Genomic DNA, 14,091 nt, shown 5'->3' with positions numbered 1-14,091 from the left:
TTAAACAGCTTGGTGCTAAGCAAACTTGTCCAGTCCACTGTAATTTCAGCTGGTAGAATCATGCAGCTATATGGGCTCATAGGGAAGTCGTTTTTTGTTGTTTGTTTGTTTTTTTAATTATATTTGTTTTCCCTTTTGTTGCCCTTGTTTTTTTTATTGTTGCTGTTGTTATTGATGTTGTAGTTGTTGGATAGGACAGAGAGAAATGGAGAGAGGAGGGGAAGACAGAGGGGGAGAGAAAGACACCTGTAAACCTGCTTCACTGCTTGTGAAGCGTCGCCCCTGCAGGTAGGGTACCCGGGGCTCAAACCTGGATCCTTACGCCGGTCCTTGTGCTTTGCGCCACGTGCGCTTAACCACTGCACTACTGCCCGACTCCCTACATCGGATTTTTGAACCTACAAAATGTTCTTTTTCCACTATAAAAAGTAACTCAAGGTAGTGTTAGAAGTCAGTCCTGGGCTGGGAGTATGGATCGACCTATTAACGCCTATGTTCAGCGGGGAAGCAATTACAGAAGCCAGACCTTCCACCTTCTGCATCCCACAGTGACCTTGGATCCATGCTCCCAGAGGGTTAAAGAATAGGAAAGCTATCAGGGGAGGGGAGGGGATATGGAGTTCTGGCGGTGGGAATTGTGTGGAGTTGTACCCCTCTTATCCTATGGTTTTGTCAGTGTTTCCTTTTTATAAATAATAATAAAAAAAGTCGGGAGTCGAGCAGTAGTGCAGTGGGTACTGGCGGAAGGATCCCAGTTCGCGCCCCAGCTCCCCACCTACAGGGGGAGTCGCTTTACAAACGGTGAAGCAGGTCTGCAGGTGTCTATCTTTGTCTCCCCCTCTGTCTTCCCCGCCTCTCTCCGTTTCTCTCCTATCCAACCACGACAGCAATAACTACAACAATAAAACAAGTGGAATAAAAGGAAATTAAAAAAAAAAAAAAAGTCAGTACTGGGAATAGAACCTAGCTTGATTTTTCTACTAGTCTATTAGTGTAATTTTTTGTATCCTTACACTTTTTTACTGTATTTTCCTAATGAAGTTGTGTAGGGCAAGTGGCATGCTTTGCTTATTAAAATAAGCTCCACACTAGTTTAAAAAAAAAAAAAACCCAGCATATCAATAGTTGAGTCAGTAGTAAGACTTGTTTTCCTCTTAGTGATGTGCTCCACAGACTGCTCTGCTTATTAATCCAGTTCTGACATAATGCAGATAGCATACTCTTGGTCTTCTACATATTTGTGTTTTTTTTTAATATTTATTTATTCCCTTTTGTTGCACTTGTTTTATTGTTGTAGCTATTATTGTTGTTAATTGATATCATTGTTGGATAGGATAGAGAGAAATGGAGAGAGGAGGGCGAGGGAAAGATAGACACCTGCAGACCTGCTTTCACCACCTGTGAAGCCAAGGGGGAGCCGAGGGGCTCCAACCGGGATCCTTGCCCTTGGTGCCACATGCACTTAACCCTACTGCCCAACCCCCTGCCTTTGTGCCACATGCACTTAACCCTACTGCCCAACCCCCTGCCTTTGTGTTATTTTAAGGAGTAAATGTGTTGCTGCTCTTTTTTATATGTCCTATATGCTCAGACTTGTACTTAAATTTCTTTAAGATTATTTTCAGAAGTGTAGGAGAAAGGGCAAAGTACTTTCAGCTCTGGCATGTGGTGGTAACAGGAATTGAATGTGGAACCTTAGGCATGCAGATCTGGTATGCTACTGCTGTCCTTTCTTTTTTTATTGGGAAAGTAAAATGTAGAGAATAAATTGGGGACAGGTAGTGGCGTACCCTGTTATGTACTAAGCATGAGGATCTGATTTCCAGCCCTTGGCTCTCCACCTGCAGGGGGAACACTTCACAGGCAGCACAGCAGGTCTGCAGGTGTCTCTCTTTCTCCCTCTCTATCTTCCCTTCCCCTCTCAGTTTCTCTCTGTGCTATCTAATAAAGGGGGGGCGCACCAGGAGCAGTGGATTTGTAGTGCTGGCACAGAGCCCCAGCAGTAACTCAAGGGGAAAAAAAAGATAATAAATTAAGAGTATAAAGTTACCCAAAGGAATTTACTGCTTAAATCAATAATACTGGGAATATAGTGCAGTACTGAAGGTGGCTTGGTGAGTAAAGTGTTTTATTCAAAACATGGGGTGCCAGAGTTTGATCCTCAGCATTGCATTTACCTTAGTGATGTTCTGGTTCTCTCTCTCCTTAAATAAATAAGGGAAATTTACAACAAGAATGATTGCCTGTATAGAAAAATATTGCTTATTTACACATATCTGTTCTGGGCTTGAGGAATAGTTCACCTTGTAGGAGCCATGTTCAAGGTTCGGGTTCAAGCTGGTGCCACATGGGAGTGCCATGACACCAACAGAACCTCTGGTCTCTGACTCTACTTTTTTTTTTTTTTTCTTTTTTTACCAGAGCACTCTTTAGCTCTGGTTTATAGTGGTGCAAGGGATTGAACCTTGGACTTTGGAGCCTCAGGCATGAGAGTTTCTTTGCATAACCATTACGCTACTACTCCTGCCCAGCTTTGATTCAGTCTGAAGTAAAAAGAATGAGAAAAGCTGGACTAGAAAGTGGTGAGATCTGAGCCACATATACTACAAAAATTATGGCATGCCTGAGACTCCAGAGACACTACCACATATAGGATCTTTTCAGTCTACATAAGACAATTTGGGGGGCTCGGGGTGCATCCAGTAGAACACAAGAATTACCATGTAAAGGACCCCTCAGATCAGATCCCTGGTCCCCACCTGGGGGTGGGCTCTTTTATAGTGGTCAAGCAGCTGTCACTTTCTCTCTCCTATCTGCCTCACCCATCTCAATATCTCTCTGTCCTATCAAATGAAAGAGGGTGGATTCATTGTTCAGGTACTAAGCCCCAGAGACAATCCTGTTAAGTTATATTTATGATGCATCTAGTTTCTGAGAGTTTAGGATTTTGGTTTAAAGGACATACAGAGGATCTACACGATGACTCACTTTGCCCTGCTTGCTACCCAGGTTTAATTCCATCCTTCATTACACTAGGTAGGGAAGGTGCTGTGGTGTCTTTCCTGTTTTTGTTTTTGTTTTTTTTTTCCCTAAAAAAGTCAACCTACAGTGATGAAGCCCTTGGGACAATAAAAAGTGAATAAACACATAAAAGAACACATAAAACTGAGGACACCCACTTAGGCATTCTAGGTGTCTTATGGTGTCCTCTGGGTCTAACAGAGTCCCCTGTGGCTGACTAGGGCCTTGAAGAAGAATCTTGCAGAACACTGCATAGTGGTGCCTACTGGCAGAAAGTTACCTCTAGAGACTTTTTTTTTTTTAAATTTACCAGGGCACTGTTCAGCTCTGTCTTAATGGTGGTGTGAGGGATCAGATCTGGGGTCTTTTGGAGCTTCAGTCTTTTTGCATAACCACTACGCTATCTCCTCTACCCTTATTTTATTTATTATGACTGACAACATATGTGACAACATATCGGGGCTTCTTTGCTCTGGGCAGACTTCCCTGCTAGAGGGAAAGACTCCATGACCCTGAAGCTTCATTGAATGTGCCCAGACTTGAGCCTGAGTTGTGTACATGACAGAGAACTATCCAGTTGAACTATTTTGCGGATCCTACAGCATCACTTCAATACATGATGCCACAGGAATCTTTTTAAAGATTTGACTTATTAATGAGAAAGGAGGAAAGAGAGAAAGAACCAGACATCATTCTGGTACATGTGTTGCCGGGGATTGAACTCAGGACCTCACACTTGGGACTCCAGTGCTGTACCACTGAGCCACTTCCCGCAGCACAAGGTATCCATTTCTGTATATTTAGTTTATTGAGAAAGGCAGAGAAGAAAGAACAAATGAATGAGCACCAGACCATCACCGACACATGTGATGTTGGGTATTTAACTCAGGATCCATTGGCTTTATATACTATGCCACCTCCTGGGTCACTCTTGTTTTTAAGGTTGACTTATTTATTAACAGCAGGGGGATGGGGAGAAAGAACACGAATATACCAGAGTACCTCTCACCGTGGCACATGCAATGCTGAGGACTGAATTCTGGACTCCAGTGCCACCTCCAAGGTCACTCCAGGCATCTAACTGGAAATCTCAGGCTTGCAAGACCTGCACTCTACCAGCTGCACATTCCTCTTCATACACACATCCTTAAGGCTTTTCTCTTAGTGTCTTTATTTATTTATTTATTGGATAGTGACAGCCAGAAATCAAGAGGGATGGGGGTGGTAGAGAAGCAGAGACACCTGCAGCCCTGCTTCACCGCTCATGAAGCTTTCCCCTTGCAGGTGGGGGCTCGGGGGCTTGAACCTGGGTCCTTGTGCATTGTAGCAAATGCATTCAACCAGGTGTGACACCATCTAGCCCCTAAAACTTTTTTTTGTTCCCCTATTCAGATAGAGACCGAGGGAGAGAGCATAGCACCAGAGGTTCTTCTGGTGCCATAACCTCTCCCCTGAGGTGCCAAGGCTTGAATCTGAGCTTCCTGCATGGCAGGGTGTGACCCTTACCTCAGTAAGCTGTCTCTCTAACTTTCCTTTTTATGTTTGTTTAGATATTAACCTAGTTGAGCATCTATCCTATCTACCTATCTTGGTTATAGATGATTTGAGGCTCTTTTATAAAGATCAAATCTTTTAAAAATTTTTACATTTATTTTAATGAAAGACAGAATATTCAGAGACCAGAACACTTCACAGCTCTGGTTTGTGGTGGTACTAAGGATTGAACCTGGGAGCTCAGAGCCTGTCTTGAAAGTTATTTTCTTTTTCTTAAATTACATATGTGTGTGTGTGTGTGTGTATTATTATTATTATATTTATTCACTAGAGACAGCCAGAAATTGAGAGGGAAGAGGGCGATAGAGAGGGAGAGAGACAGACAGCTGCAACACTACTTCACCACTTGCAAAGCTTTCCACCTTCTGTTGGGTACTAGGGGCTTGAAATAACATGTGTGCTCTATCAGGTGCACCAACACCTGGTCCCTGAAAGTTATTTTCATAACCATTATGCTGTCTTCTCCCCTAAAAATTACACCTTAAATTATGATTTGTCATAAATGAAGACACTGAGAAAGAACAGTAATGGCAGTATATAGTTTTGGAGACCATTGTACTCAGTTCAGTGTGTACATTTGACATATCTGTTTCTCAAACACCCATGAATTTCCTCTGGTAGTTGAGATTTTCCCTGGTAGTATTTTTTTTGTGCATTTTCTTTTTTTTTTTTTTTGCCTCCTGGGTTATCACTGGGGCTTGGTGCCAGCACTAAAAATCCACTGCTCCTGGAGGCTATTTTCCCCTTTTGTTGCTGTTGTTATTTTATCCTTGTTGTGGTTATTGTTGTTTTTGTTGTTATTGATGTCATTGTTGGTTAGGACAGAGAGAAATTGAGAGAGGAGAGAAAGACAAGACACTTGCAGACCTGCTTCACTGTTTGCAAATCGATCCCCTGCAGGTAGAGAGCTGGGTGCACGAACTGGGATCCTCACACAGCAGGTCCTTGTGCTTAGTGCCATGTGTGCTTAACCCGCTGTGCTACAGCCCAGCCCCTTGAATTTTCTTTTTAATCATTTTATTGATATAGGGGACTAGGGGCTTTTAAAAAATATTTATTCCTTTTTGTTACCCTTGTTTTATTGTTGTAGTTATTATTGTTGTTATTGATGTTGTCATTGTTGGATAGGACAGAGAAATGGAGAGAGGAGAAGACAGGGAGAGAAAAACACCTGCAGACCTGCTTCACCGCCTGTGAAGCGACTCCCCTGCAGGTGGGGAGCCGGGCTCTAACCGGGATCCTTCCTCTGGTCCTTGGCTTTTCGCCACCTGCGTTTAACCCACTGCACTACCGGGGCTTTAACCCAGGTTCTTGCACTTTGTAACATGTGCCCTCAAGCGGGTGTGCTACTACTACCTGGCCCCCTTTTCATTCTTTTTTTGAGAGATGGAAGAGAGAGAAAGATGGACAAAGGAGAGAGACCATAGCATTGCTTTACCATACATGGAGCTGCTCTCCTTATATTACTACATACTCTGATGTAGTGCTTCGGCTAAAATGTAGGAACTCAAGCACAGCAATTCTGTTGTTTACTGGGTGAACTCTTTTCTGATTTCTTGTTTGCAAAATTCTTTGGAAACTCTTCAAATTTAGTTCTTTCGCTCTTTTTTTTTGAGAATTTCTCTCATTTTTCTCTTTAGTTGCAACCAAATTTCACTCTACCACTGTCATAAATAAAATGTCACTTGACATTTTACTTATTTGTAATTTAGAAGAAAATTATTAGCTGACAATATTATCATTATTTGATTAAAAATGTATTCAGGAAGTCGGGCGGTAGCAGCAGGTTAAGCGCACGTGGCGCAAGGCGCAAGGACCTCGGTTCCAGCACCCAGCTCCCCACCTGCTGTGGAGTTGCTTCACAGGCGGTGATGGGGGTCTGCAGGTGTCTTGTCTTTCTCTCCCCCTTTTTGTCTTCCCCTCCTCTCTCGATTTTTCTCTGTCCTATCCAACAGCAACAACATCAATAACAACAAATAATAACTATAACAATAAAAAGCCCTGTATTTTCTACCTTAAAAATGAGATTAACCGGCGGTCGGGCGGTAGCACAGTGTGGGTTAAGCGCACGTGGCGTAAAGTGCAAGGACCGGCATAAGGATCCCGGTTCGAGCCCCCGGCTCCCCACCTGAAGGGGAGTTGCTTCACAGGCAGTGAGGCAGGTCTGCAGGTATCTATCTTTCTCTCTCCTCTCTCCCTCTCTGTCTTCTCCTCTCTCCATTTCTTTCTGTCCTATCCAACAATGACGACATCAGTAACAATGATAATAATGACCACAACAATGAGAAAACAACCAGGGTAACAAAAAAGGGGGGGAAATCGCCTCCAGGAGCAGTGGATTCATGGTGCAGGCACCGGGCCCCAGCAATAACTATGGAGGCAAAAAAAAAAGATTAACCGGGAGTCGGGCGGGCGGTAGCGCAGGTTAAGCGCACGTGGCGCAAAGTGCAAGGACCGGCATAAGGATCCGGGTTTGAGCCCCCGGCTCCCCACCTGCAGGGGAGTCGCTTCACAGGCGGTGAAGCAGGTCTGCAGGTGTCTATCTTTCTCTCCCCCTCTATGTCTTCCTCTCTTCTCTCCATTTCTCTCTGTCCTATCCAACAAGGACGACATCAACAACAATAACTACAACAATAATAAAAACAAGGACAACAAAAAGGAAATAAGTATTTTTTTTTTAAAGTACTCAACTGCTGTGCTCCTAGGATTTTTTTCAGAGCTCAGAGAAAGCTTCTCCTGGAGACCATTTTTTCCATTTTGTTGCCCTTGTTATTACTATAGCCATTGCTGTTGTTGGATCTGACAGAGAGAAATTGAAGGAGGGGAGGAAGACGGGGAGAGAAAGATAAGACACCTGCAGACCTGCTTTACCGCTGGTGAAACGGCCACCCTGCAGTTGGAGAGTCAGGGTCTCGAACTGGATCAATCCGTATGCTGGCCCTTGCACTTGCGCCATGTGCACTTAACCCACTAGGCTACTGCCTGGCCCCAGTTAATCTTTTTTTTCTTTTTAATATTTATTTATTTCCTTTTTGTTGTCCTTGTTTTTATTATTGTTGTAGTTATTGTTGTTGATGTCGTCCTTGTTGGATAGGACAGAGAGAAATGGAGAGAAGAGAGGAAGACATAGAGGGGGAGAGAAAGACAGACACCTGCAGACCTGCTTCACCGCCTGTGAAGCGACTCCCCTGCAGGTGGGGAGCCGGGGGCTCAAACCCGGATCCTTATGCCGGTCCTTGCACTTTGCGCCACGTGCGCTTAACCTGCGCTACCGCCCGCCCGACTCCCGGTTAATCTTTTTTTTTTGCCTCCATAGTTATTGCTGGGGCCCGGTGCCTGCACCATGAATCCACTGCTCCTGGAGGCGATTTCCCCCCCTTTTTTGTTACCCTGGTTGTTTTCTCATTGTTGTGGTCATTATTATCATTGTTACTGATGTCGTCATTGTTGGATAGGACAGAAAGAAATGGAGAGAGGAGAAGACAGAGAGGGAGAGAGGAGAGAGAAAGATAGATACCTGCAGACCTGCCTCACTGCCTGTGAAGCAACTCCCCTTCAGGTGGGGAGCCGGGGGCTCGAACCGGGATCCTTATGCCGGTCCTTGCACTTTACGCCACGTGCGCTTAACCCACTGTGCTACCGCCCGACCGCCGGTTAATCTCATTTTTAAGGTAGAAAATACAGGGCTGGTGACCGGGCGGTAGTGCAGCCGGTTAAGGCACGTGGCACAAAGCGCAAGAACCAGAGGAAGGATCCCGGTTCGACCCTCCACCTCCCCAACTGCGGGGGAGTCGTTTCACAGGCGGTGAAGCAGGTCTACAGGTGTCTATCTTCCTCTCCTCCTCTCTGTCTTCCCCACCTCTCTCCATTTCTCTCTGTCCTATCCAACAATGACGACAACAATAATAGTAACAACACCACCAATAAATAAGGGCAACAAAGGGGGAAAAATGGCCTCCAGGAGCAGTGCATTCGTAGTGCAGGCACCCAGCCCCAGCAATAACCCTGGAGACAAAAAAAGAAAAGAAAATACGGGGCTGCAGAAGTGCCAGGTTCAACTCCTGTCACCACAAGCCAGAGCTGAGCAGTGCATTTTTTGTGTGTATCATTAAAATAAGATAAAACCTTTAAAAATGAAAAGAAAAAAAGTTGGGGTGGACCAGGCAGTAGCGCAGTGGGTTAAACGCACATGGCGCTCTGACTGGCATAAGGATCCCTGTTAGAGCCCCTGGCTCCCCACCTGAAGGGGGTTCACTTCACAGGCAGTGAAACAGATCTTCGGATGTCTGTCTTTCCCTCCTCTCCATTTCTCTCTGTCCTATCCAGGAAAAACTACAGCAATAACAACAACGATAGACAACAAGGGCAACAAAAGGGAAAAAATAGCCTCAGGGAGCAGTGGATTTATAGTGCAGGCACCGATCCCTAGCAATAACCCTGGAGACACCCCCCCCCCAAAAAAAAAAAAAAAGCATTTGTGGAGTAAACTAACTTAATCATTAATTCCACTGCTTGCTGAAAATGAGGAAATAAACTTGAAATACTATCACTCCCTCTATAAAAGTTAGTTTTGAATTACAAGGGAGATGATTTAGTTATAGGGTTTATTGTATGCATAAGACCCTGGGTTTAATCCCTGGCACTGCATTAAAAATGCATAGTTGTGCTCTGGTCTCTAAAAAAAGAGGCAACTTGGGAGGTAGCACAGTGGCTTAGAGTGATGGATTTTATAAGCATGAGATTTTGAGTTAGATTGGGGGGATCACTTTTATCAGAGTACTAAGTACTCTGGTGTTCTCTCATCTATCATTAGTAACTTATTTTAACTTTTATTGTTTATATTTATTTATCTATTGGATAGAGACAGAGCACAATCAAGGGGGAGATAAGTAGAGTGATTTCCTACAGCAGTGTTTCAGTGCTTGTGAAGTTTTGCCCCTGTAGGTGGCCATCAGGGGCTTGAACCTAAGTTTTTGCACATTGTACTATGTACATTAGTACTGGGTACACCACTGCTGGACCTCTAAAGTACTTACTTATTTTTTACAGCTCTGGCTTGTGATGGTATGGGGGATTGAACTTGAGACTTCGGAGCTTCAGGCATGAAAGTGTTTGCATAACTCTTATGCTGTCTTCCCCCCCCCATTTTATAGGACAGAGAAATTGGGTGGGGGTAAAGATAAGAGATAGAGGCAGACACTAGTAACACTGCTTCATCCTTTGTAAAGCTTCCCCCTGCAGGTAGAAACCTAGGGCTTGAGGCTGTGTCCTTGCACATGGGAATGTGAGAGCTCAATTGACTCCTAGTTCTCTTTATATTTTAATAAATGAGGAAAAATGTATGTGAATGTGTTGTTACTGGTATGATAGACGTTTATGGAGTAACTCAGTAACCTGACATCAACAGGTACATTATTCTTTCTTAATTTTGTCCATTTCAGCTTGTTCTCATTCTGCTTTTCATACTCTATATACATCCCATTTTCATAAAATAACTTGTACTTCTGTTTTAGATTTATCACAGACCTAGTACCAAAGGACAAGATGCACTAGTGGACAGATTGCTGGCCAGGAGCTTGAAAACTGGGCTCTCTTTTTTTTCCCTTCCTCCAACTGACTTTGCAGCCACGGAGAGGTAAATATTTCCTTTTCTTACTCTTAAGTGGGAGTGACCTGTGGTTGGAGGATTTGATGGATTATTCTTAGGTATGGGACATACAGTGTTGCCTGTGATTGAGAGGCATTGTAGAGTCCTGGGATTAAGACTTTTTGTACTGCCATATTTGCTGACTGACTGAGTTACCTACCTTTTCTTTCTTTCTTCCTTTCTTTCTTTCTTTCTTTCTTTCTTTTTTTTCCTCCAGGGTTATTGCTGGGGCTCTGAGTCCGAATCCACTGCTCCTGGAGGCTATTTTTCCCATTTTGTTGCCCTTGTTGTAGTTGTTATTGTTATAGCTGTTGTTGTTGTTGGATAGGACAGAGAGAAATGGAAAGAAATGGAAAGCCAGGGGCTCCAACTGGGATCTTTGCTCCAATCCTTCTGCTTCGCACCATGTGCGCTTAACCCGCAGCGCTACCACCTGCCTCCCAGCTACCTACCTTTTCTACTCCTGCAGTTCTATTTTGTGAGAGAATAACAGCAGTTACAGAGTCTATTTATTCTAAGTTGACGGAGAATGTGTATAAAACATGTTAAGACATATATAGGAAAACGTGGAAATGGTGCTTTTCTTTCATTTTTTTCTCCAATGTTTTAATTTTTTTTTTTTTTACCAGAGCACCGCTTATGGTGGTGGGGGGATTGAACCTGGGACTTTAGAGCCTCAGGCATTAAAGCCTCTTTACATAACCATTATGCTATCTCCCCCCCCCCATGCTTTTCTGTAGAAACCCTTAGAATATATATATTTTGACTGTTAGCAAATAATTTAAAAAATGATTGTGACAATCTCTGTCAACTTGTTAAGAAAAAAAATTTGAGAGATAGAAGGGAAAGCACACTGTGCGGTTTGATCCATAAAATTACTGAGCACACTGTCATTGTGTTATGAGAAGATTTATTAGAAAAATATTTAAGAGGGGGTTAATTAGAACAACACACATACATACCATGGAGGACATGCAGTTTTAAAGTAGAAATTCATATATATAGTTTGTTTTTGTTTTCACTAGAATTTCACTACTCCAGTACAGATTTTTTTCCCCAGTTAGAAATAGAAGACATGGGAGGGGGGGAATAGATAGCATAATGGTTATGCAAACAGGCTTTCATGCCTGAGGCTCCAAAGTCCCAGGTTCAATCCTCTGCACCACCATAAGCCAGAGCTGAACAGTGCTCTGGTAAAAAAAGAAAAGAAAAAAAAAAAGAGAAAAGAAAGAAATAGAAAGACATGAAAGCTACCTTCAGTGCAGTGGGAGCCAGGCATGAACCTAGGTTGTGTGTGTGACAAAGCAAGTGTGGCCAGGTGACCTATCTTAACTGGCCCTCACATTAGCCTATAATTTTTTTCTATAAATTATAATGGACATCATTGGGTACTGTATAAATGTTGGGTCTGCTAGGATTTGGGGACCTCAAAGTAAGGTTTTGGGTGTGAAAATTACCTCTTCTAAGAGTACAATTTGTACAAAAGTACATTTTATCTCCTAGTAAAATATAAAAATAGTTTAATTGTACTTGTGCTCTGTAATGACAGAAAGGAGTATAGAGATAGGAAGTAACAAGTGTTGAGATTAATTTATGTGAATGAATCATCTAAGATTTTTCTTACTAGTTCTGTCTGGAGTAGCAGAAAGGAGAAAGGGAAAAGGAGTGAAAGGTTGATTACTCTTCAAATCTATTTTCTGAATGGACAGTTTGGTCTTTCCAAAACTTCATGAGATCTGTAGTGGTTATCTTTGGGAGGTGGGAGGGTGGGGACACAAAATTTTGATGGTGGGTGTGGTGTGGAACTATATACCCTGTAATCTTATAATCTTGTAACCCACTATTAATCACCAATAGAAAATGGGCGGTTTGGTATCTCAAAGATGGGAAGGAAAAGAATTGTGCTAGTATTCTAACAGTGCAGAGTGCATACTGATAAATGACCGACAAAAACCAATACAGATTGGAAAAGTTATTGGGAAAACTGGTCTTAATTGTTTGGAGAATTGCATTGTAAGAGCATGTTCATCACTTTTAAGTGTTATGGCTAGTTTAACTATTTAGATCCCTGTTTCTCAAACTGGGGTGTGAATGCCCTTAGGGTACAAAGTGGCATGATTCCGGGGTACTGGAAGCCACAAGATAAACATGACCCATCTACTTGGAGCTTCACTTGTGCTCATTGAGGGGGCGGTGAGTTAAGTAATTTAACTGGTAAGTAATTTAAGTTTTTTTGTTTAACAATTAAACATATATAAGCAAAATATAAACTGTATGGCTATCTAAAATAATAGACATTTTTCCACAAAATGGGCCATGAGTAAATAGGAATAGGAAGAACTATTTATAGGTAACGATTATATTACTGTTACTGTTATTATATTTTAAACACACTGCTCAGGCTTATGGTGGTGCTGGGGATTTAATCTGGGAACTTTATGCTATCATCTCAGCCCTAAATAACTTTTGAACTATAGAACTATCCAACTCTTTGCTTTAACCTCTTAATATTCTATGGGTTATAGAAATTAGATTGCATGCTTATTCTTACAAATGCCTTTCCATGTGTAAGGCAGTTCCAGATGACTATACCAAGTCAGAAATATTATCATCAAAGCCATTCCATTAATTAAAAAAAAAAATAACATTTTAAAGAAATGACTTGTGAACCCTCCTGCACTGCTGGTGGGAATGTAAATTGGTCCAACCTCTGTGGAGAACAGTCTGGAAAACTCTCAGAAGGCTAGAAATGGACCTACCTTATGACCCTGCAATTCCTCTCCTGGGGATATATCCTAAGGAACTCAACACATCCATCCAAAAAGATCTGTGTACACATATGTTCTTGGCAGCACCATTTGTAATAGCCAAAACCTGGAAGCAACCCAGGTGTCCAACAACAGATGAGTGGCTGAGCAAGTTGTGGTATATATACACAATGGAATACTACTCAGCTGTAAAAAAAATGGTGACTTTACCGTTTTCAGCCGATCTTAGATGGACCTTGAAAAAATCATGTTGAGTGAAATAAGTCAGAAACAGAAGGATGAATATGGGATGATCTCACTCTCAGGCAGAAGTTGAAAAACAAGATCAGAAAAGAAAACACAAGTAGAACCTGATATGGAATTGGCATGTTGCACCCAAGTAAAAAACTCTGGGGTGGGTGGGTGGGGAGAATACAGGTCCATGAAGGATGATAAATGACATAGTGGGGGTTGTATTGTTAAATGGGAAACTGGGGAATGTTATGCATGTACAAACTATTGTATTTACTGTTGAATGTAGAACATTAATTCCCCAATAAAGAAATAAATTTTTTAAAAAATGACTTGTGAGATAGTACAGTGAAGAAAGCATTGCCTATTCTTACTTACCTGTGTATAAGACAGAGATGTGCTGGAGTAATGCCCTAGTTCTCTCTCAAATAAATACATCTTAAAGGAGGGGAGAGGAAACAATGAGTTGTAATTAGTAAATTATAGTGATTTTGTTCCTTTCCCCTCATTCCATTCAAGTTGCCAAATAATGAGTCATAAAATTGTTAAATTCTAAACTGAGTGTTGTGACTTAAAAGATAATTCTTCAATAGCCACTATTTTAAAAAATATGTATTTATTCATGAAGAATGGTAGGCAGAGAGAGAGAAAAAAAAACAAACAGATATATCTTTGGTATGTGTGTTGCCTGGGATTGAACTCAGGACCTCATGCTGAGAGTACAATGCTTTACCCACTGTGCGACCTCCTGGACCACAGTAGCCTCTATTCTTCACTGTTACATGTTTTCCAACTACTCAGTATTGTTTGTAGTTCTTTGCTCTTAATGTGTCACTTTAGAATTACATATTTTTGGGTAGCAGAGATAAC

At 42.2% G+C, this 14,091-nt stretch overlaps 1 protein-coding gene across 10 annotated transcripts in view; it reads left to right on the top strand.

Moving 5' to 3' along the window:
• CTCF (CCCTC-binding factor) overlaps positions 1 to 14,091 on the top strand; it is a 71,688-nt gene that overhangs the window by 3,090 nt on the left and 54,507 nt on the right. For 6 of the 10 annotated variants that reach the window (XM_060185317.1, XM_060185321.1, XM_060185318.1 and 3 more), the window contains exons 2-3: positions 10,089 to 10,210; positions 12,324 to 12,436. The exons of 1 other annotated variant lie outside the window; for it this stretch is intronic. The gene's annotated coding sequence lies outside the window, so the exon portion shown is untranslated. The remainder of the gene's footprint in view (positions 1 to 10,088; positions 10,211 to 12,323; positions 12,437 to 14,091) is intronic. 3 more of the 10 variants (XM_060185320.1, XM_060185322.1, XM_060185314.1) reach the window with 1 other exon arrangement.

This window comes from Erinaceus europaeus, chromosome 2, assembly GCF_950295315.1.
Source record: "Erinaceus europaeus chromosome 2, mEriEur2.1, whole genome shotgun sequence".
In the NCBI taxonomy this organism is placed as follows: Eukaryota; Metazoa; Chordata; class Mammalia; order Eulipotyphla; family Erinaceidae; genus Erinaceus; species Erinaceus europaeus.
This window is presented reverse-complemented; position numbering and strand designations above follow the sequence as displayed.